We start from the raw sequence: 24,760 nt of genomic DNA, 5'->3' as shown, positions 1-24,760 counted from the left end.
ATATAAATGAACTTCTATATCAAAATAAATCAGAATATTACAAACCAAAGTCTTCACTTGGTATTAATGAAAGTGAAGGAGATGGAACTATAAGAAAAATTAGTCTCATTTAAGCCTTACAGTAACCACATGAACTCAATATCAGTATCCCCATTTTGTAACTGGAAACACTGAGGTACAGAGAAGTCTGTGAAACTTAGACATATTCCCAATAATTTTAAGTGACAGAAAAGGATCTAAAACAGGTGTAACTGACATTTATCCATTCTTTTCCATTCTGTTTCATCCCAAGAAACTAATTCATGAAGCTATAAAAAAATCATCTAATTATATTTTAAGGGGAGGGGAATTCCTTGGATATTATCTAGTGCAGCTTCACAAACACAGAGCTTCTACTTTATGGCTGAAGAAACTGAAATCCAAAGAGGTGGAGTAATCTGCTGAAGGTGTGAGCCCATGGACAACCTGGGAACAGAATTCACAGCATGCAGTGATCATTGTACTGTGCTGCCCGGATGCCCCTTTCAGGACCAAGGCACCTGTTTCCTGTCTTGAGAGTATGGGATACTGTGCTCTAACAACTGAGTGATGAAGAGAACCACCTTGCCCAAAGGCAAATGTCCTCCTTGGGAGTAGCCAACATCCAATGACTGTTCAATGGGTGGCCACAAAGTCCTGACCCCCTTGCTTCAAATCCCAGCTCCAGACCCTCTGCATGATCTGCTGACCCCCTGGTTCAATAGCATCACAGTCCAACCTCTTCCTCTGTTTGATTGTCACTCCCTTATAGGTGTTGTTCTTGAGAGCAGGAGCACGTCTCAATACACTTCCTGCATACAAATTTATGTCTCAGAGTCTGTTTCCAGCAAGTCTGTTCTAAGACAGCTGATATCTGGATCAGTGCCAGAAAGTCAACTCTAAAATGGAATTTGGGAGCATATGGTTCACTAACTGGCCAACAATGAGGGCTCCATCATTCACAGCAGATGAAATGCCAAGAGCTACCTGCATTCTGGAACAGCACAGTTGCTCAAACTTCTCAAGTGGGACTGGGGTAGGGTAGCCAAAGAAGGGAGTTCACTGGCTGGTTTCCAGATAAAGTAGTGATTTTAAGGATTATGGTCATTGATAGCTATTGTTGAGGGCAACAGCTTACTTATGGATGCATTAAAACAAGATAGTGAAAGCATGAGGATGACTAATCACCAACTTAAGAAGACCACTTTGGCAGCATATAAAGGGACTTTAATTCCTCCAGACAGGAAGGCTTCATTACAAGGGCCTCATCTTCCCCAAAGGTAGCTTAAAACCAAAAACTGGTCAAAAACAACTTTGATTCTGGACAACTCTAAGGTTGATGCCATCTCCAGAACTCCCTACAAGATTGAGGTTGCAACTGGTATAACCTCTCCCTGGCTCAATCCTCCTTCCCCCCCCCCACCCCCCCGTTGCAGAAGTTGTTCTCAAAGGCATTCCCCAACAGACTTACTGCACATACCTCCCATCGTGCCTGAAAACCAACCTATAACGGTATACGTTTTAATGATAAAAGTCAGACTTCGGAAATAGACAGATCTGGATTCAAACTCCCTCCAAGCTGTATAACCAGGGAAATGACTAAACTTGCCTGAGCCCCCAGCCTCTCAATAAAGATGGATGGGACCAAGTCATTCAAATGAATGTGCAATAATCTCCTCAGCTGTTGTTCTTCCCAATTGTCATCGTTGTCGAGGACCATGAAGGCAGAAACTAGTGGAGTCTATAGAGATCCTAGGAGACATTCTCACAGCATTAGCAAAGAACCCAAAAGTCTGGCATGAGCTCCAGGGTTCACCATTTCATCTCAAGAGAGTAGTATGGAAGAGCGAAGGCAAGAATCGGAGACCTCACACTTTGAGCTTCTTTGCTGTGATTTTGGATAAAGTGGAATTTGTATCTTCCTGCTGCTGCTGACACTCCAACCATTTAACTTTTCTCAAATTAGTCCATCATATCTTTGTAAAAGTGATTTCATAATTTCCCAAAAGACTGTAAATTGACTGCCAGCAAGTCACCTTTGGACTACCATCCCGTCCTTTGAGAGGTACAGCATGGGAATGAAAGCCCTGAGCACCCCCGCCCCTGAGCACGGGAACACTCCCGGACAGCTGCTTCCCCAGGCTTCCAGGCTGCCTATTCTTTACCCCTCATCTTTCCCCCACCTACTGTAGCGTATTTTTGGAGACAGAGCAAGTTGTTTCAACATTGCAATAATTAAAGAGCAATCACTGAGAAAAAGCAAACAAATTAAATCCAAATGCATGTGGGATGTGGCACATTAGGAGGCTGTTTCTAGCTGGCAGACAAGAATTTATTTTTAAAGTTACAAGAATGTGTTTTCTAACTTGGTTCTCTCACTACCCAAAGGCCCGGGAGTCTTACAGCAAGGTCTGCATTTACCCCCTTGGAGGGAATCCCCTGGGAGGGATGCTGGCTGCAAACTTCAGATGAACTCATCAGCTTAATCGTGCCACATGGCCTTAAGATAAGTACAAGTGCAAAAATACTGCTGTGCTCTCAAGAAGTCAGACTCAGCTCAGATATATCAGGGAAGTCACGTTACCCAGGGGGGACTCTAGCCAGGAAATCAGGCGAGCTGGAGGCAGCGTGGGAAGGCACAAAAAATCTAGATTTCAGGGTCAGGAAGGCTTTGAACTTAAAATCGGACTTTACTCCCTATAAAACCTGTTTTGTTTTTTTTGCACTAAGCCATTTGGTGTATCTGACCCTCTTGATATTTGCCTGGAGAGAAAGACAAAAAAGATTCAAACCATAGTTTGTAAACTTGGTGAGTTACGTATCATGACAGGGAAAGCAACTAAACTAGTAAATATTAAAAATAAAAAAATTTGTTTTCTGTTTACGCTCATTTCAATGCACTAAATATGTATCCAACTATCCTTAAAACAGGGACAAGAAAGATAAAAAAAAAAACATTTAATTCATGAGAAACAGGGATTGTAAGTAACACTCTAGTTTATGACATCTTAATTTTCTTCTATGACTTGAATGGATTTAAGGGAAAGAAGAACATCCAGTGGATGTAGCTGAAATTCTACTCTATCATATTTTTTAAAGTTTTCCCTTAATTAAAATGGAAATGAATGTCCCAGCGCTGAAGAAAAAATTACTTTCTGTTATGAGAACCAGAGGCCAATTGTCAAATTAGCATTTGCACCTATTAAAAACCACTGACTTCCTGATGACTAGAAATAGTCACAGGGTCGCAAGAAACCAGAGCACCCAGGATAGCCCTTCTTTTACAAGTATGTTTTCTTGAGTAAGAAGTAACTTTCTCAGTGTCACGTTAATACTTTCTCTCTCTCTTTCCCCCACAATAACATGGACAAACAGTAAGTATTATGATGATATAGGTAAACATGGCTAAGGAGATTAAGCATAATTATTTTGACTATGTAAAAAGTGAAAAGGACCCTATTTTATGTTAATAAATCAGTGAAGAAAAACTGTTCATTTTGGGCCAAGTGCCTATAACATGGAATTGTGTGTAGTAGGTTATATTTCTCTCTGACCAGCATACTGTATTCTGTTAGAAATTGGGGAATTCAGCAAAGGCAAAACTGTATCTTCAAGTGGCTAATACAAACTCTAAAAGGGAGCAAAACTTTAATAATAATAATTGAAAGCATTAATAAATGTATAAGGTAAATGTTTTATTATGATAGTAATTATTGGCAAGTAAGATAATGATGTTAATAATGAACAGCTCTATGTGAGGCCTTGGGCTAAGTAAGGGACCTTATGTCATTTGAGCCCGCTAACAAGTCCAAATGAGGTGGTAAAAAAGAATTATCATTTCTAGTCTACAAATAAAAATGACGGGGCAAAGAATGAGTAGGTAATTTACACATCAGCTCATAACTCATAAAGGATGGAGCTGGTGTTCAGACCTGGGCAGACTGACGACCCAGTGAAAGTGTTAGTCTGAAAGGGGGTCTGACAGGGGGATGTTGTTTGTGGTTGAGCTGCTGGTCGTACCTAAATTTGCATCCTCCTGTTCTGCCCTTTTTATCATGATAGTAATTATTGGCAAGTAAGATAATGATGTTAATAACGAACAGCTCTGCCCCAAATCAGCTGATGAGACATCATCCAGCCCACCTTTCCTCCATCATAAAGCAGCCCTTTCTGAGGGCGCCTTGGCCTTTACTCCTAGAAGGAGACAAGGCGGGGAGCAGGGAGGGCTGTGAGAATCCCTGAATTTAGCTGGGCACATCATCACCCAGAGAATGGACATCATGTCCAACTTCCCTTGCATTCAAGTGTGAGCATGTGATGAGTATTTGGGCACAGAAAGTCATGGAGATGGCAGGCCACCCTTCCAGGCCAGGTTGTGCTTTCAGAAAGGATGGTCTGGCCCTATGCCCTCCCTCCCACACTTCTCTCCCCATGGCCCTGGCACACCCACAGCTTTTAAATCACTCCCTTCTGTCTCTACTTGTCCACAGAGCTGCAGACCCCTAGGTGTGAGACCTTCTGGAAGCCTCCGTCCAAGCATCCTCCATGCACATCTCATTTCAGCCTGCCCCAAATCAGCTGATGACACATCACCCAGCCCACCTTTCCTCCATCATAAAGCAGCCCTTTCTGAGGGCGCCTTGGCCTTTACTCCTAGAAGGAGACAAGGCGGGGAGCAGGGAGGGCTGTGTGCAAAGTAGGGACCAGAGCAGTGGAAGGGATGGTCGAACACCAAACTTCCCAAAGGCAGAGTTAGCCCCAGAATCCCAGGTAGCAAGCAGGCTGCACTTGATAGACGAGGTATGGCTTCACGGCTCAGGGTCAGTCCCAGCTCTTACACCTCATGCAAGTCACTGCCTTCCCAGTCTGGGAGGCTGATTACCTGTCCACTCCCCTTTGGAGGCTGACTCTCTCAACCTGTCAGCGACCTCAACCAATAGAATCACTCATATCTGCAATACGCTTTAATAATAAAAAATAATAAAATTTAAAAAATTAAAAAAATAAAAACTTGCATGTTTCTCTCTCTCTCTCTCTCTCTCTCTCTGCCTTTGTCTTATACCCTGAATCTGTTTCAGGCCCATCAATGAGATCCTTTGGTAGTGTGAATTTTTCCATTCATCACACATGAGTAATGGACTCAGGTCTGCTTACATGTTACTTTCTTTGCACCAGGGGAAATATATTCCAGTTTAGATCAAAGTCCTTTTTCCTAAGCTGATACCTTTAGCTGTGCCCCATCCGTCAGATGAGTGGTTGTTGTTAACACAGATGTTACCAAAAACAAATAAGCAAAAACACTTGCAGCGATGTTATTTCATTGAGGTACATGATGTTCCTTAGGGAACCCTTCAAAATTATCTTTTTCTTGCCCACAGTCTTCTCTCCTTTTTATTCTCAATCTTCTTCCAGAACACTTGCTTTTTTTTTACTGATCCGAACATGATTTTCTCCTGCTGTTATTTCACCTTGAACCTCGAAGCCTCCGTACCTAGAGCTCATAAAGGAGCTCCCTCTGTCACAAGAGGATGCCGTTTTGATCCTTTGAGGGACGAGAGGTGGCCCAAAGCAAGATGGGTCAAGACCGTGGGAGGGACAACATGGTATTGGAAGACAGCATTTTATTCCCATTTCTGGGGTTATCAGTTCTCAATGCATGAGAAGGAGGGCCAGGAGAGGAATGGCCCGGACCTGTCACTGCCTTTCCCAATGCAACCATACCTGTGGAAGGTTCCAACTCTGAACGTCCCCCTGATGTCATTCAGTACATCCCTTCCCTCCTAAGCTCCGGGGCCTGAGCTGCTGAGACAGGTTATCACCAAGGTCCCCTGGAACCTTCACATGTGTGATGTTCCACTCTGCCTAGACCTCAAGCGTTCTAATTCCTCACTAATTTGCCTAAGCGATTTGTATTTATTTCCCTAAAGATCCACTTCCCCAACTGTACAAAAATTAGATAGTCATTAAAATCCTAGGTATAGGGAATTTGCAAGGAGCTATGGTTGCTAGATAGGCCCCCATAAAAGAGTTAGCCCTGAACACATGGCTTTCAACCCACTGCTTCATAGTCAAGCTGTGTGACCTTAAACAAGCTCTTAATGTATCTGAGCATCATGGTCTTTACCTGTAAAGCGGAAATAAATTAAAAAAAAAAATAGTAACTTAGGCATCCTGAGGACCAAGTGAACTAATCTTTGAAAAATACTCAACACAGAGGCACCTGGCTGTCTCAGTTGGTGGAGCATGCGACTCTCCATCTCAGGGTCCTGAGTTCAAGCCCCACGTTGGGCCTAGAGCTTACTTAAAAAAAAAAAAAAAAAACTTAACACAGTGCTTGGCATACAGTCAGTGCAAATTAATGGTAGTTATTACCAGTGAATGATCACTATAAATGCTAACGTTATTTATGCTTTCCTCAATTAGAGATTATTCCAGAGAAAATACTGGCTAGGATAGTTCGGAACAACAACAAAAACAATACACACACATTATTGATACGCACACACATATTACATATATAAATAAACACGCACTCACATCTACTCTAATTATATTGTTCCAGTTGCTCTCCTAGTGGTATTACTACTGTCCTCTTTGACCCCCACAGTAACTTTAGGGTAGAGGCAAACATGCCTTTCCTGACTGACAGATCAGGAAACCGAGGGCAGGGAAGACTGTATTTCTAGCTATTCCCATAACTGATTGGCAGCAGGACCCTGGCAAACTTCCAGATCTCTTGACACACAACCCAGTTTTTCCTCGCCACCAGACAGTAGTACCGTGACAAATTTCCAAGAGCAGCAATTCATTCGTTGGAGTATAAAGGGGAAAAAAAACCGCAGTGGCAGCCTGCCTTCTTCCGAGGCGGGCGAACTGGATGCACACCCTCCATGACTAGACGTGCTGGAGGTTACAGAAGTAACTGCCCTCCATAATTCACACTCAGAAGTGATGGAAAATAATCCCTGATTATCTAGAGCAAAGAAAGAGAGTAATTTACAGCCAACCATGAATACTTAATCGTGAGGCCCAGTGACGTTGCTCATATTAACACAGCCAAAATAAATCAGCTGTAAATCGCAGCCGACTTCCACATGGCATCGGGAAGATAAATCAGCGGGGTCTGGCATGGAGAGTCTGTCTGTGAAACAGCACTATTAATAAGTGGCAGCCCTCCACCGGGCCCTCCCCGCCGCACCCGGGCCACAACCGTGGCCACCCAGTAATGAAAGTAACAGGACTGTACATTTTATAACCAGCAATTAGAGCTCCACGGCAATCCCAAACACATTAATGACTCTCAAAAGGCCCCAGGTTGTCTTTCTGTTCATTTTCCAGTGGATAAATTCTCTACGATGCGACGAATCAAGTAAAACTTTAGTAATTGACACTGTCCAGGGACCAGAGTCTGAGTTAGTGAGAAGTGCAAATTTCACATTTACGATCAAGGAAATGTGTTGCTTGTGCTTCTGAGAACACAGGGTAATTGGAAGTAGATTAGCAAAGGCTTCGAGTCACTGTGTATATTGGAAAGCAAAAGGAAAAAAATATCTATTTTCACCTAAAAATTATTTTTCTGTAGTTTTTTAGATCTGTTTTAATAAAAAGATAAGATGATTGTTTATAATGGGCATAGCAGTTTTTTGCAAATAGTACTACAAATGATTTGGAAAATTAAAAAAAACTTTTTTGATGTTTTTCTTTCACATTTACTGCTAAAAGTCTTTCAACATTATATAATCTGCTTAACTAGCTTCTGTGTCTTGGGTAACCATCAGGCCAGGCTTTTTCCAAATTAGTTCTTCCTCCATAAGAACATCCGAATTAATGTGATCGCATAGTGCATATTTCTTCTATCTGCCTTTCTTTGCCCTGGTCTACACTTACTCTCTCATCATTTGATTAAGTCATGTGGGTCCTGCCATAGTCGCTTCCTCTAAAGATCTGTTAGAACATATTTATTGTCTGTCCATCCAAAAAGATCCCCTGCTTCTTCTCACCTACTTGTGCCACATATGAACCCAATTCTTTCTAAGTGAGTATAGTGGCGATTGCTTACTGCTTTTTCTTTCAACATCCTTCATCCAAACATATCACATCTTGTAAGACAGCAGGCAGAGGTCCTCACTCTCCCGATGTCCCATTTATCCTCTACTGTTGCACACATGGGTGGCAGCATCTCTACCCAGAAGACAATGAGAGCGCCAGGAGACGGCTTGGTCCCCTTCCCCAAGATCGCACAGTCCTCTGCAGACAATCAGGTGAATCCCAATGAACCAGCAGGTATGGAGCATGGGGACAGCGGAGGGAGCCTGGGCATCAGAACATTTATACCTCAAAACAATCCTCCAAACCAGGTAGTTCCACCACTTGGCAGATGAATAGTTGAGAATTGCAATAATGACCCACTTACTCAAGATGTCATGGTCAGTACCCAAGTTGGGATTTAGACCCAAGTCCACCTGAATCTAAACCCCACGAGGAGAGAGACATTTAACCTGCTGAGTGTCCATCAGAAGTCCGATTCTATTTCAATCGTCATAGGAAAGCTTTTTGAAGTATGTCAGACAACCTTTGCTCGCAAGGAAGTAAAGAAGGGAGAACACAGGAGGCCCTTTCTGTAGGTTGAGGAGACAACTAGTGTCAAGGAGTCACTCACTCCCAGAGGCAGTAGAAGGAGAAGGTATAGGAGAAGCAGGCTGGCTCCCCACATCATGAAAATGGCTACTTTAAAATAAATTCCTGAAATCAGCTTCCTATGTTTAATTTTTTTCCTTAGGGTAAAACTTCAGACAGAATGAGCGGGGACTTTGCTGAGTATTCCATATAAGGGCCCGTTCCTTTAAATAAGAAAGAATAAAAAGATAAAGTTATATATGATAAAGAACACAGACTTTGGAATAAAGTAATTTTGCTTTCAAAATATGTATCAACCACTTTCTAGACAAGATCTCTTGGGCTCAGCCACTTCTCGCTAAAACTTTGAGATAATAGTACCTGTTCTATGTATGTTGTTGGGTAGATTAAAAGAGATAATGCACAGGAAATGTCCCCTCTCTAGCTGGCATAGAGCTTATGCCTAGTGAATAAATGCCTTATGCTTTATGAACAAATTATTCCCTCCTTCCTCCTTTTTATTTCCCTGCGACTAAAAAATCATAGAAGCATCAATAGACCCAGATTCAAGTCTTAGGCTGGGCAGGAATAGACACATGTTATTGTAGGAAGATCTTGGGTTTTTAACTAGCTCTGTCCCTTAGGACATCCATTCTCAGGGAAAAAAATAAGAGCGATAATTCCTAAAACAAAGGATTGTACATATAGAATGCCCGGTACAGTGTCTGGCAGACCATTTCCTACCTTTCTGACTTGAACAAATGATGTTAATAAATTATGTTCAATTTTCTTACATTTATTTATTATACAGATTATTAAGCAGCTTCTCTGTGGTGATGCTGGGAAGACAGCCACACGCAGATGGGTAAGGTTCATGGCCTCACGAAATTACATTCTAGTGGGACAAGCCATGAGAAAGAAATAGTCAAATGATGTAAGACAGTGGTTCAAGCTGGCAATAAAATAATCAGAATGATGTAAAAGAGAGGAATCAGGTGGGAGCGCTGTTGCATGAGGACCCCTCTGATTCTGATCCTGGGACTGGCTCTGGATCTTCCACTGGGACTTGGACTCCAGGCTCCTCGGGCCGTGGGGGTGTTCTCAGCCCACAACGCCTGCCCATTGGCCCTGGATTCTGACCTGGACAGTGAGGGACGGCAAGCTGGAATGAGAGGAGCTCAAGTTTGGTGGCAGAAGTTCAAGGTCTCACTTTGCTCCGTCCTCTCTACAAAGCAGGAAATGAAGCGCACAACCGCCACTCTGGGCCCCACTTCTCTTGTCTGTGTGGCAAATATTTTTGAAACCCCAAGTTGTAACTGATTTTTTGTTATTGTGTTCTCATTATTTATCTCCCCACAATCAAGTGGCTACAGAAATACTTCTCAAATTTTGTGTTTAAGATTCTCCAAGGAATCTTGTTAAAATGCTGATTTTGATTCAGTAGGTGTGGGGTGGGGACTGAGGTCCAATTTCTAACAAGGCTTTGGATGATGCTAATCTGCTGTGCCAAAGACCAAACCCTGAATAACACAGAGCCTGACTGTTCTCCGTGTGTATTACTTCAAGGAAGGGAATGATGGCTCAGAGAGCAAAAGGTGGGAAGATGGTAACAGGAATGGTGATGACCATGGTGCTTATTGTGATGGTCATAGTGACAATAATACTTGTGGTGGTGATGACGGGGATGGTAATGGTGGTTGTTGTTGGGGGGGTGGGGGTTGGTAATGATAGTGGTGGTGATGGTGGTGACAGTAATGCCCATCGTGGCGGTCGTGGTGATGGGGACAGTGATGGTGGTGGTGATTGGGATGGGGACATTAATGGTGGGGGCACTGGGGACAGAGACGGAGGTGGTGGTATTTATGGTATTTATTTCTGGTAATGGTTTGGCTGAAAAAGCCTCTGGACCATCCTTGGACAGTCGTGACAAGAACCAGCTTAAGATCCCCATTCCACCAGAACATAATAAATCATACATCTGTTGCATCCATAAAATGGGCACAAAAGCCCCTACTCCTAGGTATATTTTTGCACATTATGTGAGCTCATACCTATTGCAGAACCTGAAGAAATAAGACTGTATACAGGGGCACCTGGGTGGCTCAGTCATTTAAGCATCTACTTTCCACTCAGGTCATTATCCCACGGTCCTGGGATCAAACCCCACGTCCGGCTCCCTGCTCAGCAAGGAGACTGTTTCTCCCTCTCCCTCTGCCCCTCCCCTGCTTGTGTTCTATCTCTCTCACTCTCTCTCAAATAAAAAAATAATTTTTTTTAAAAAGGCTCTATACATGTTATTATAATAAATCTATAAGCCAAAATCACAGAGAATCTTTGCTTATTTCACTGATACTTGCCTACAACCCAAGAATTTCTGCCTATAACTCTTCAACCTAGAACTTTCCAAGTGCAGGTTCTCTGACACTTGATTTTTCCAAAGGAGGTATTTTGGGCCCAGGGTTCAGAACACCCTGAGATCACACAGCCCTGGTCACTGCCTATTCCTCCCACTTCCTTGACCAAGCCTGCTTAAATTGCAGGTCCTATTATTCCTCCCAGGGGACAATAAAAAATTCTCCTCAAAGTTCCCTCAATAAATGTTCAGTGAACAAAAGGTGCGAGGAATTAATTATAAACACTTATAGCTTGCCTCTCTAGAATGAGAGGGGAAAAAAAAAGAAAAGATTTTTTTTAAAATGCTTATTTCAATTGGAATTTTTTCATTAAAACCTCTCTTGACACAGTCCCCCAAAGGATCTAAATGCTTCAGACTGAAGCCATGAAGAAAGGCATTGTCTAGAGGCAGTTCTCCCTGGAATTGGGGATGGCTATCCGCTCCTAAGGCTTTGGAGCCAGCGGTTGACCATCAAACATGGCGGGGCCTTGCCTCCATCCAGGGAAATAACCACACCTGACAGCAGGGTTACTGACATCAGGGTCAGGATAGAAAACACAAGACCCCCCCCGCCCCCCGGGGCGCCTAGGTGGCTCAGCTGGCTAAGTGTCCACCTTCAGCTCAAGTCATGATCCCAGGATCCTGGGATCGAGCCCTGCATTGGGCTTCCCACTCAGTGGAGTGCCTACTGCTCCCCCTGCTTGTGCTCTCTCTCCCTTTCTCTCTCTCTGTCAAATAAATAAATAAAATCTTTTTAAAAAAAAAAAGAAAAGAAAAGAAAACACAAGACCTATGGTGGGTGCTTTTTATTCTGGTGAGGAAAGAGTTTTGACCTCCTTCCATCCCCCATCATACCAGTTCTACTCTCAGACACGATTTCATCATTCTTTCTTCCATTCATCCATCCATCCATTTTTTTTTTCTTATTCAATGTACATCACTATGTTCAATGAATTTGCTTTGTGTGGAGTGTATAAAAATATTAAAATGGTACAAATATTCCTCTGCACTGACATTCAGAGAGATTAGAAGATACTAGAAATTTCACATTGGCTCTCATCTTGAATTGTTGCCAAAAGACACCAGAATATCTTGGGTCTCCATTCCAGAGGGAAGAGCCAAGGGTTTCCTCACTCTGCTAAAAAACTGAATCACAATTTTTAGTTAGGATAGGACAGGTAGGTTACACTGAAGCAATAATATCCTGGCAACGCTCAGTGTGTCAACACAATAAAAGCTTGTTTCTCCCTCACGTCACAGTCTTGAGAGGATCGAGTAGCTTTTAGTGAGTCTTTGCACTGGTGATTTGAAGCACAGGCTGCTTCCATCTTGTAGCTACATCTCCTGAGTCACATGGCTTCCAAGGAGATTGTAGAGAGAAAAGTGAGGGTTTATAATATATCTGCCTACATCTAACCAGCCAGAACCTAGGTGTAATGCCCCAACATAACCAGAAGAATAGCTGGGGAATAGAGAGGAGCCAAGTATTCAGTGAGCACCAAGAGTCTTGCCACACCCATGGTCTAAGAGTCCGATCCAAAGCTCTCCCTCATACTCTGAACTTTATAACCTGAGTTCCACTTTGGCCCTGTCTATTCTCTATGTGACCTACACTTGCACACAAGATTTCCATGAGAATGCATTCCAGCACACCACACCACACAATTCACCCACCCTTCACATACATCCACACTTTTTTAAAAATTTTTTTTCTTCCAAGTTTTTATTCAAATTCAAGTTAGTTAACATATAGTGTAGTATTAGTTTCAGGAGTAGAATTTAGTGATTCATCACTTATGTATAACACCTAGTGCTCATTAAAATAAGTGCCCTTCTTGACACCCATTACCCATTTAGCCCAACCCCCCACCCACATCCCTTCTAGCAACCCTTAGTTTGTTCTCTATACTTAAGAGTCTCTTGGGGTGCCTGGGTGGCTCAGTACATTAAGCATCCAATTCTTGGTTTTGGCTCAGGTCATGACCTCAGGATCCTTGGGCTTGAGCTCCACATCAGGCTCTTTGCTCAGCAGGGAGTCTGCTTCAATATTCCCTCCCTCTACCCCTCCCGCCACTCTCTCTCTCTCTAAAATAAATAAATAAATCTTTTAAAAAAAAAAAAAAGAGTCTCTTATAGTTTGCCTCCCTCTCTGTTTTTATCTTATTTTATTTTTCCTTCCCTTCCTTTATGTTCATCTGTTTTGTTTCTTAAATTCCACATATGAGTGAAATCATATGGTATTTGTCTTTCTCTGACTGAGTTATTTTGTTTGGCATAGTACACTCTAGTTCATCCACGTTATTGAAATGTCAAGATCTCATTCTTTTTGATGGCTGAGTAATATTCCATTACACACACACACACACACACACACACACACACACACACACATACATATACCACATCTTATTTATCTTCTTTATCCATTCATCTGTCGATGGATGGACTTCTGGGCTCTTTCCATATTTTGGCTATTGTGGACATTGCTGCTATAAACATTGGGGTGCATGTGCCTCTTCAAATCACTACTATGTTTGTATCCTTTGGATAAATACATAATATTGCAATTGCTGGTTTGTAGGGTAGTTCTATTTTTAACTTTTTGAGGAACCTCCATATTGTTTTCCAGAGTGGCTGTACCAGTTTGCATTCCCTTTATCTGCATCCTCATGAACATCTGTTGTTTCCTGAGCTGTTAATTTTAGCCATTCTGACCTGTGTGAGGTGGTATCTCAGTATGGTTTTGATTTGTATTTCTCTGATGATGAGTAATGTTGAGCATCTTTTCGTGTGTTTGTTAGCCATTTTTATGTCTTCTTTGGAGAAATTTCTGTTCATGTCTTCTGCCCATTTCTCTTTTTTTTAAGATTTTATTTATTTATTTGTCAGAAAGAGAGCACAAGCAGGGGGGAGCAGCAGGCAGAGGGAGAAGCAGGCTCCCTGCTGAGGAAAGGAGCCCAATGTGGGACTTGATCCCAGGACCCTGGGATCATGACCTAAGCCAAAGGTAGACGCTTAACCGACTAAGCCACCCAGGTGTCCCTCTTCTGTCCATTTCTTAACTGGATTATTTGTTTTTTGGCTTTTGGGTTTGATTAGTTCTTTATAGATTTTGAATACTAGCCTTTTATCTGATATGTCATTCACAAATATTTTCCCCCATTCCATAGGTTGCCTTTAAATTTTGTTGATTGTTTCCTTCACTGTGCAGAAGCTTTTTCTCTTGATGAAATCCCAATAATTCATTTTTGCTTTTGTTTCCCTTGCCTCTGGATATGTGTCCACACTTTTGAAAGGGGGCAGAACAAGTGGTTCTAAGCTAGCCTGGGGTGACCTCTCCTCTCCCCGACTTGTTAATTGCATAAACTTGAGCAAGCCTCTTGACTTCTTTGAGCACCATTTTTGTCTTCTATAAAATGGCAATGACCATACCTCTTCATAAAGTAGTTGTTAAGAATAATGGAAGGGGCGCCTGGGTGGCTCAGTCGTTAAGCATCTGCCTTCGGCTCAGGTCATGATCTCAGGGTCCTGGGATCGAGCCTCGCATCGGGCCCCCCGCTTGGCGGGAGGCCTGCTTCTCCCTCTCCCACTCCCCCTGCTTGTGTTCCCTCTCTCGCTGTGTCTCTCTCTGTCAATAAATAAATAAACTCTTTAACAAATAATAATAATAATGGAAAATAATATTAGTAAAAGGTTCAACAAGGACTTCTATACAGAATGCTAATAATATTGCTTAGTACCTGTGACAGGTTTCCACTCTTTTACATTCCAGGAGTAGATATCCAAGGCAAAGATAAGTTTTAACATTGCTGCTCTTACTGACAAAAGGATATGTTTTCCTTGCATGTATCAGCAGTCAGCAGCACAATAGTAAGCCTTATTCCCAAACCCACAGGTTAGTGGGATGGTTGGAAATGCTTTGCTTGTACATGTGTTCATTCTGGAGTCCAGACTGAAGGAGTAGCAGCTATGTCCAAGAGCTTGTTCTCACGGGGGAGATTGGAAACACAAGAAGGGGAACCTGCAATGCTTTGTATGGTCTTAGCTTGGAACTGGCACTCTGTCCATCCACCCACATGTCAAAGACTCAGGCCATACCCAACATTGATGGGGATTGGGGGAGCAACATCCTCCACCCCTAGCGAATAGAACTATAGTGTCTTAGGCAAAAGATATGAAAAAGGGACAATATAGAAATATTAATGCAATCTACCGCATTCCATACCCACCTCTCCCCAAATTCCTTTTAAAAATCCAATTTTGGAGGATAATGTAAAAGCTAGAAGTAATTGTACCAAGATCTGCCATTTTGTAGGTAAGGAACTGAAGGAACTGAGAAGGCATCGACCCGCCCAATCCTGCAGAGCCGGTGTCTGATCGAATGAATATGCTGGCTTTCATTTTCAAAGGGATTGGCCTCAGAAGGGATCATATGGTTGAGAATCAATTCCTGAGCCCTGAGTCCATCAGGGTCAGAGGCTTTGTGATCTAACTAGGTAAATCCTATTTTCCCCACTTTACAAACAAGGCAGGGAAGTCAAATAAATGATTAAATTATTTGAAATAGCCTCATTTTTTTATAAAAAGAGAAATTGTTCAAATCACATTTACTATTTGCATCAGTGGGATTATGTTTTATCTTAAATGAATAGAAGAATATATGTAGTCAGCACTTCAACATGAAGTGAAACATGCAAAAATATCCAATAGGGATTTCTGTGGGGGTAAGGCAGGATGGAGAAGGCAATGACCAGAAGAAAGAAAAGATACTTTTTTCACTACCATAACAATTTGCTAGCATTTAATTATGGCTTGATTTTGCTGATTGCAATTAGAACACTTTCTCTGTTGGGGGGGATATCATGTCAGAATCCCAATCTAGGTTAAGTAGACACTGCCTTTAATAAGAAGTCTGATGAAAAACAAGAATCGACTACTCCCCTACTATAAAGGTAAGGGGCAGGGTGGGGCACGGCTGTATAATTTCCTTGAGTAGAAAGCTAAACCCTCTCAGTCAGCAGCCTTCAATTAACAAACCCTCCCCACCAGACAGACAAGGAAACTGAGACCCAAAGAGTCTGAATAACTAGAATCCAGGTCACCCAAACTCAATGCTCATTCCTTCTTTAAACATATATATTGAGATTTTTTTGTGCCAAGCAGTTCATTTGTCTCTAGGGCAAAGGGATAAATAAACTAGAAGTCTTTGCACTCAAATGATGGTTTAAAGGAATAAACAGATAAGATAAACGATAGATGGATAGATGATAGATAGATAGATAGATAGATAGATAGATAGATAGATAGATAATAGATAGACACAATACTATATCTAATCTAGTATTATTACTATATATTAATACACGTCCCACTAATATGCATGTCATCAGGCAATGAAGCCACGTGCACTTCAGCTACACATGTGCGTACTCTAAGCCACAGGGCTATCGTGCCTAGGTAGACCCATCTACATCTCAGATGCTCAACAAAAGGCATGTTCACAACAGCATTATTCACAATAGCTCCAAATGGAAAACTGCCCAAATATTCATGAGCCAAAAAACATGTAAATAAATTGTAGCACATTCACCCAATGGAACACAATATAGCAATAAGGGTCAAACATTACAGCACATGCAACAACACATGAATCTCGAAAACTATGTTGAACCAAAGAAGCCGAGCACGAGTGCACGGATGCCATTCATAGAGAGTACAGAAGTGGGTAAAATCCGTCTCTACTGTGAGAAGTCAGGACAGCAATCACCCACAGGGTGTGGAGAGCAGGGGCTGGTGAACAGAGAGCATGGAGGGCTCTGGGCAGGTGATCATGCATGGTTTCTGGATCTGGTGGTGCTGGGGACAAGGGTGATTTTAGCTGATGGAGGAGATTCACTAAGCTGTGTGCTTATTGTGTTTTTCTGTGTGAACATTGTACGTGACTTAGGAATTTTTTTAAAAATTCAGTGAAGTAAATGATGGCATCCTCCACTTCATCTCTTGAATATTCTCTGATTTGCTTGCTTTGTCCTGGCCTAGCCAGAGCTCGGATTGCTATAATATACCACAGTATGCCGGGTTAATAGAGCAAGGAGACATTTTTATTCCCATAACAAATCAGCCGGCTGATAAACAAGTATATTATTGAATGTGTATGTGTCTGTTCTTCTGGCTCTTTTATTTTTCACTCCTTTAGCATAAAGACCAACACACCCTGGGTCTTAAGATTCTGCTCCAAAGAAAGCCTATCAAGTTCTGATTACTGCAATCCAGAATGAATCTTTTTGGTGAATGAAAATGAGGGAGCTTTTATGGGCCTATTACCCGAGGGCATCCAGTGTATTTTTATTCTCCATATTTGACCTTAAAAATGTTTTGTAGTTTATCAAGGATATAATTTTCACCCAGTCAGGCTGCAGGGGCAGCTAATTAAGTGATGTTTAATGACATTTGTTCCTTAAAGGAGGCCTGATTAAATGTACCATGTAATTTTTTACCAAATCAAGCAATTCACCCAATTTTCAAATGTGCTTAATAAGCCAGGCCCAAGTCATTACGGCCTTCTAGCTGTGTGACAGACGTGGCTCAGGCGGCGAGGGCTCTCGAACTTGCTTGATAATTTCCTCCCTCCGTATCTTTGTCTGGGCTGTTCCCTCCACCTGGAACGTTCTTCCACACTCCCTCTTCCCTAGGCCGTTCTGACTCATTCCAGACCATCTTACTTTCTTCTTGGAATTTCCTCCAGTTTAGGCCAGATATCAGTGCTCCTTCCTCCAAACTCCTGTGACCCCTGGTATGTGCCCCTTATCTTTAACTATCCGCCCACGCCCCCAATTGTCTGCTCCCCTTTCATCCAGATCAATTAAAGTATAACCAATGTGAGTTCAGAAACCTTTTTTTTTTTTTTAAGATTTTATTTATTTATTTGACAGAGAGAGACCCACAGCGAGAGAGGGAACACAAGCAGGGAGAGTGGGAGAGGGAGAAGCAGGCTTCCCGCGGAGCAGAGAGCCCGATGTGGGGCTCGATCCCAGGACCCTGGGACCATGACCTGAGCCGAAGGCAGACGCTTAACGACTGAGCCACCCAGGTGCCCCAGAAACCATTTTTATACTTCTCCTCGGCCTCAGAGCTCGACACAGTCCTAGCACGTGGGACGGCTCAAATTTGGGAAGAGATGGCAAGTGCTTGAGGAGGAAATGCAGATGTCATAATCCCACCACTATGGTCTGTGTGGCCCTGGGCAGTTAATTACTAATTTTAATAAGCCCGAGCTGGGAAAGAAAAAAAGTAACACACACACACACACACACACACACACACACACACACACACAGCTGTGTGTCTCTATTGAGAATTAAATAAGAAAACACAGTGACTTCCAAATTCTACTTTGCCTAAGAATTACTGCAGTGATTGCTAAAAATGAACAGAAATTCTGACTAGAAAGTGGTCAGGAATAGCATCTCTTGCCCTCTCACGTGATGCTAGTGCAGGTGTTTAGAGGTATCGGCCTTTAAGAAACACTGAGGAAGCAAAATATTAACAAGAACAATAATGATATTTACGGCCACTATCATTATACTAAAGCCAAATGATGTCAAAATTTAAAGTGACCCAACAAGTAGTTCCTCAGCTCTCCACCCAATTTGAGAAGAAATTAAGAGATAAAGAAGCAATACGGTAGAATAGAGGTCACACTGTCCCCTTCATTTTTTAATAAAAGCTGAGAATGGAAAATGCGGCTTGTATCTGTGTGCAAGCAGTGGAATTCTGAACATTGAAGTCTGGGATTAGAAAGTGCCTGCTTTGCCACTTTAGTTGGGGTTCTTTTAGATGCCACAGAAAGAGCCCTTGATAAAGACCAGGTTTCCATACCTCTCTGCAGTTCATGCCCCCATCTCCGGAACACAGGCAGGACCCGCCTTTCCAGGCCCGTCCTTGCAGGATTTGCTCTTGGCAAAAGTCACCCATGTTAATATATGTGCGCCGTGTACATGCCGTGTGAAGCCTAGAAATACAAGAGGGAACAAGAAAGATCCAGATACAGGTCCTGCCTTGGCATTGGCAGAGTCCAGGGGGGTTCAGAGAAAGGAAGCAGCTCCTTGGGGTAGGATGTGCTAAGCGTTGCGCTGGTGGGAGCCAAAAGCACACCCCTCCCCGTTCTGCCCTGCTCCTTGCATCCGCTTCTCCTCTCCCTTATGGGTTTGTACCAGAAATCATAAGACTTTTAAGATTGCACGGCATGCCTGGATGCAGAATAAAAGCCAGCTGAGCCAGAAAACATACACACTTCAGTGGCTCGATTCCCTACTCTAGCTTTGCTTTTTAGCTTTCAGAACAGAAAAAAAAATCAACGAAATAAAAGCTTTATTCTTATTCACTCTTTTTATTCCCGGGTCTTTGTTCCATGCCTCACTCACCGCAAATCTCTGTCCTTCAAGATGGCTTTTAATCACCACTACCTCCCCATTGAAGTGGCAGCTGGCTTCCTGACTGTCTCGCAGGGGTGTAGATTCGCAGAGGTAGCCAGGGTCACGGGTCCCTGGGGCAGGGCTCTGAGGGGGGGGGGGGGGGGGGGGGGGGGTTCTGGGGGATGGGGGGGGGGGGGGGGGGGGGGGGGCGGGATTTCCTGGGAAATGATGCCTGAGGGGATGGCTGGTACATGACTAAGAATTAACCAGAGCCGAGGAGACCTGAGGGGACATTCACCAGCCTGCTGTGTTGGTGGCAGGATTCATGGAAAGGAAGTTGTGAGGAGCAATCAGGAGCGCCTGGGTAGGTCAGTTGGTTAAGTGTTTGCCTTCCCTTTGGCTCAGGTTCCTTGCTCAGGGGTGAGTCTGCTTCTCTCTCTCCCTCTGCCACTCCTTTCCTGCTTGTGTTCTCTCTCTCTCTCTCTCTGCCTCTCTCTCTCAAATAAACAAATAAAATCTTAAAAAAAAAAAAGAAGTAGCAATCAGTGAGCAGATATTTACTGAACACCTACTATGTGCCAAGCTCTGGATTCACAAGAAGAGTTGAACATGGGAGACTACAGCAATTGGAAAAGAGTAAGTCTGGGAGCCTAAGTGACAGATTTGGGAGTGACAGGTTTGGGACATACAACCCGTCGCAGGGCTAGAGCATTGGATGCAAGGGGAGAAAACATGGTGCCATGGCTGGCCGAGATCACAGAGGGCCTAGACGGCAAGCTTGCATCCCAGGAGAGCTCAATCCATGTAAATACAGAAAACCAAAGGTCACACTACTCTGGATGGCAGAACTGGAATTGGAAACCAGGTGGCCCGGCTCCCAGTCTGAGGCTCACCTCCCAGCTCCAGGTGCCTTCCTGGACCATGTCTTTCCCTCCTGGAAAATAATGACAACAATAATTAATGTTTATTGAGCACTCACTGTGTGCCAAGTACTATTCTAAGCACTTCCTATGTTTTTATTTCTTGCAACAACCCAGTGAAATAGACTCTATAATTATTCTCTATTTCACAGATGGGTCTTTTGAGGCACAAAAAGGTTAAGTAACTCAATCAAGCCTACACAGATAGTAAGAGGTAGTGCTGGGATCCAAATCCCAGCATTCTGGCTCCAAAATCTATGAGTTGACCACCTACACTCTGCTGGCATGCTAAGTCGATGGTCCTGAGCCTGCACTAACCTTGGCAGCTGTGGGCCATCCTGGCTCAAGACTGATCTTTGAATTCATTGTCTGTCCTTCAAGCTCAAGCCAGAAGGTCCATTGCCTGGAGGCCAATAACTCTGGCCTCCTCCAAGGTGCTCCCCTGGTCACCCTCCACCCCATGCCTGGGCAGACTTGTTGACAATGACATTCTGCTCTGTGCTATGGGCTGTCACCCTCTCAGCCCAGAATGGCGAGGCCATGGCTCTTTCTCCTACTGCAATCCCCAGCTGGAATCTCCTAGGCCAGGAAAAAGCCATGTCTGCGATGGTCTGGGAACAAAGGGAGAAATGGCAGTCAGATGATCAGGTCTCATCAAAAGGCTGCAAGGACCCAAAGAGCAGTTCCAGCTGTCAGTCTGGGGTCCCTCTACCTAGCAGAAGGAGAGGATGTCAATGTCCTAAGTGTGTTGAGCATTCACTTCCTGGCCTGCATGGTGGAAAGAGTTGAACTACATTTAAATACCTACTTTCAAGACAGCATTTGTGAAATGTCTACTGCAGAGCAGACTTGGTTCCGAGCACTGAGAATGGAGAGTAGAAAGGTGCCCTTGCTGAGCACAGACTGCAGGCCAAGCCCCTCTCTAAGGGCCTTAGATATGTTACCTTTTGAACCTGGTGCAACCAGGGGCCGTATTTTGCAGAGGAGGAAGCTGAGGCACAGGGTGGCTGGGTGCTAGTGCAGCAGACTCTGAGTCCCAGGACAGAGGCCACTCGTGGGCGAATTCAGAGAAGCCAGAGACCCAGTTCTGACTCAGCGAAATCATGCTTGTGGGGCTGAGACATGGAAGTGGACAGGGACAGCTCAGCGCAACACTCAACTCTCAGCTCCCAGCCCCCATGAAATCATGACTAAAGACTGAGACCGACAAGCTGAAAAGCCGACAGCTATGCATCTGTCCCAGGCTCCTCCTCCCTCACGTGCAACCTGGGCCGTTGTCTGCACAGCTTCAGCACCTCTGTGAGGTGACTTAGCCTCACACTGAGGTGAGCCCCCTTACTGCCCACCTGCACTGATGAGCTGCCCCCCTCCACGCTGACACAGCTTCCCCAGTGCAGGCAGGACCCCTCCGTTGCCCTCTGTAAAGCCCTTGGCTGGTTCCCATCACCTGCCACAGGGTGTCAACTACAAAGGCAGATCTGAGGCCCCCACCTCACCTCCCAGACTCCCTCCAGGTGTCCACCACGGACCGTCACCGACTGAAATATTGATGACAAGGGTGACATGTGAAGAGTGGTTATCAACCCCGCTTTGAGAGCTGTGCAGGAATTACCTTGTTTGAGCCTCACAGCCACCCAACATGCTGCACTATCATTTTAGACCCGTTTTACAGTCCAAAGAAGGGAGGCTTCGAGAAGTCAAATTATGGGCCGAAGCCCACAGGGTTAGTAAATGGTGAAGATGGACATGACCCCAGATTGCCTGCCTGTAGAAGCCCACGTTCCTAACACAACACACTTGCCCATTTCCTGAGCCCAGCCCCCATTGTCAGTCAGCCTCAACTCCAATACCGGCTCTCTTGTGGAGGATCCTCTGTGCCCAAGCAGATGTGCATATTCTCCCTCGTGGTCCTGTGTTCCCATCGTGGAGCCCGAATACTGCAGGGAACTTCATTCCCTACACAGCTTCTCCCTCCACCAGCCTCTAAGTCCTTTGAGGACTATGCTTCCATCACTGTGCCTAGCCCAGTGTCAACCATGACCCAGGGACCAAATTACTTCATATTTGATGAAGGAATATATGAGCCTGGAACCCCTCTGGGCTGGTGGGTTTTGAAGGACTCGTTTACTTGCTCTCTCTTCCTTGTTTCCCTCTGATTTTAGTTGTACTTTTTCTCTGGACGAGGTAGTGGGGAGGTTAGTTGAGAGTTGACCCAAAGCAAAGGAAACAGAGAGTTCGCTGCTGAGCCTAGGTAAGGCTTCAGGCTTTAAAAGACAGAAGGGCACATGTTTCCTTCATCAAGCAAGCAGACCCCAAAGGGCAAGTAGATGGTGGTGTGGGACCCAGACCCAGAGCCTGACTGCCTGCTTTGAATCCAGCTTAGGCACACTCACCAGCTGTTGATCTTGAGCAGGTTACCTAACCTTTCCTGCCTCCTTATCTTGATGCATGAAATGAGGACAAGAGTATTTCCCCTCTAAGGTTGTAGTGAGGACAAGGGGAGTTAGTATATGAAACAGTCTTAGAAATATCTCTAGATTATTATTATTTTGAAATTGAAAATTTAGTCTCAACTCTCAAGAGCTTTAGAAAATTTGATAGAACTTTCCCCAGTTTTCTTCATTTTAAATAATGCAGAATGGTTTACAACAAAACAGTTTACAACAAAATAGTCATTGATCCAGATGGGTGTAACTCCTATAACAGGACAACAATGTACGAATCCAGAAAGCTGGATTTTCACCCCAGCTCTGTCTCTGACCAGCCTTGTGTCTTTGGGGTGAGTTTCTTTACCTCCCCTGGCTGCACTGTCTTCAAATATAAAATTGAGATAACTAGAATGACCTTAATGCATTTGGTAAGGATATTGACTAAAGATAGCTTGGTCAACTTTTCAGTGTTTAAGCCAACTGAAAAATGTGTATACATTTTCATCAGTGAGGGCAGCAGGATCATTCAGTAGGGAAAGATTAGACTTTGCAACAAATGATGCTAGCACAACTGGATACTGACATGAAAAAAATTATGGTGGGCTCTTACCTCACACCATATACACAATTAACTCAAATGTATCAAGGAGTTAAATGTAAGAGCTGAAACCATTAAAACTTTAGAAGAAAACATAGGTGTCCCTCCTCATAACTTTAGATTAGGCAACAGTTTCTTGGGATATGATACCAAAAGCACAAGAAACTAAATTAAAAAAAAAAAAAAAGATAAATTATGTGTCATCAGAATTTTGCTTTGGCATGTTTTAAAGACTTAACCAAGTAGTCATGTGTTTCGGTGTCTCTCTTTGCTGAGTAGTGTTCCACTGTATAGACAAACCGTCACTGGTTATTCATTCACCCGTTGATAGAAATTTGGGTTTCCAGGCTTGGCTTTTATGAATAAAACTGCTATGAGCATTTGTATAAAAGTAAAAAACAGTAAGGGGGCACCTGGTTGGCTCAGTCAGTAGGGCATGCAACTCTTGATCTCAGGGTCATGAGTTCAAGCCCCACATTGGGCATAGAGCTTACTTAAAAAAAAAAAAAAAAAAATTAAAAAAAAAAACACCTGGTATATTATAGAGGTTATTTTTAAAATGTCATGAGAACATTTAATTTTTTTTTATTATTTTTACCTTATTCACTAATAGTGGTGTGATGGGTGGAAGGAGGGGTGGTGGAGGTAGGAGAGAGACAGAGAGATTAATACAAACTGATAGTTCAATAACTGTTTGCTAATACCTTGTTTAGCCCACAGAACTCAGGAGGTGGCTGTTACTATTTCTGAGTTACAGATGATAAAATGTCCAGTGAAGATAGTTATGTCAATGGTGTAAGAACACTTATATAAGCAGCAGGACAGTCCCTAATCCATCTCTGTCTGATTATTTACTTCTACAGAATTATTTCTTATTCATTTGTTCATGCATAAGTGATAGATAAAAATGGTATTGTAGTTATGAAATTCAAACCATACAAGTAAGCCCTTCCTCCCCATACTACTCTCTTCATAGACACCCCTGAGGGTCAGGGTCAGCCAGCCCGCCCTTTCTCCAGGCATGTGTACGTATAGAATACATAAGTTCACTGTAGTGTGTATCTAATCACAGTTTATCAGTATAAATTAATGTTCAATTTCTTCTTTCCACCTAACAGTACTGTGTCTTGCAACTACTCCTCTCTACACATGGTTCTATCTTTTTACTCACTGCGAACAAGCGGTGGGGCTCTAGGACAATCATTTCCAGCGTCCACTCAGTATTAACTGCAGGGTCCACGCACAAGGTAGGCGTCATGATTAAATGAGAGGACAGATACCTACATGCTTTATTTTAATTGTGGTAAAGTCCACATAACATAAAATTCATCCTATTAAAGTGTACAATTCAGTGGCTTTTAGCGCATTCA

This window comes from Phoca vitulina, unplaced genomic scaffold, assembly GCF_004348235.1.
Source record: "Phoca vitulina isolate PV1807 unplaced genomic scaffold, GSC_HSeal_1.0 scaffold18, whole genome shotgun sequence".
NCBI classification, from domain to species: Eukaryota; Metazoa; Chordata; class Mammalia; order Carnivora; family Phocidae; genus Phoca; species Phoca vitulina.
This window is presented reverse-complemented; position numbering follows the sequence as displayed.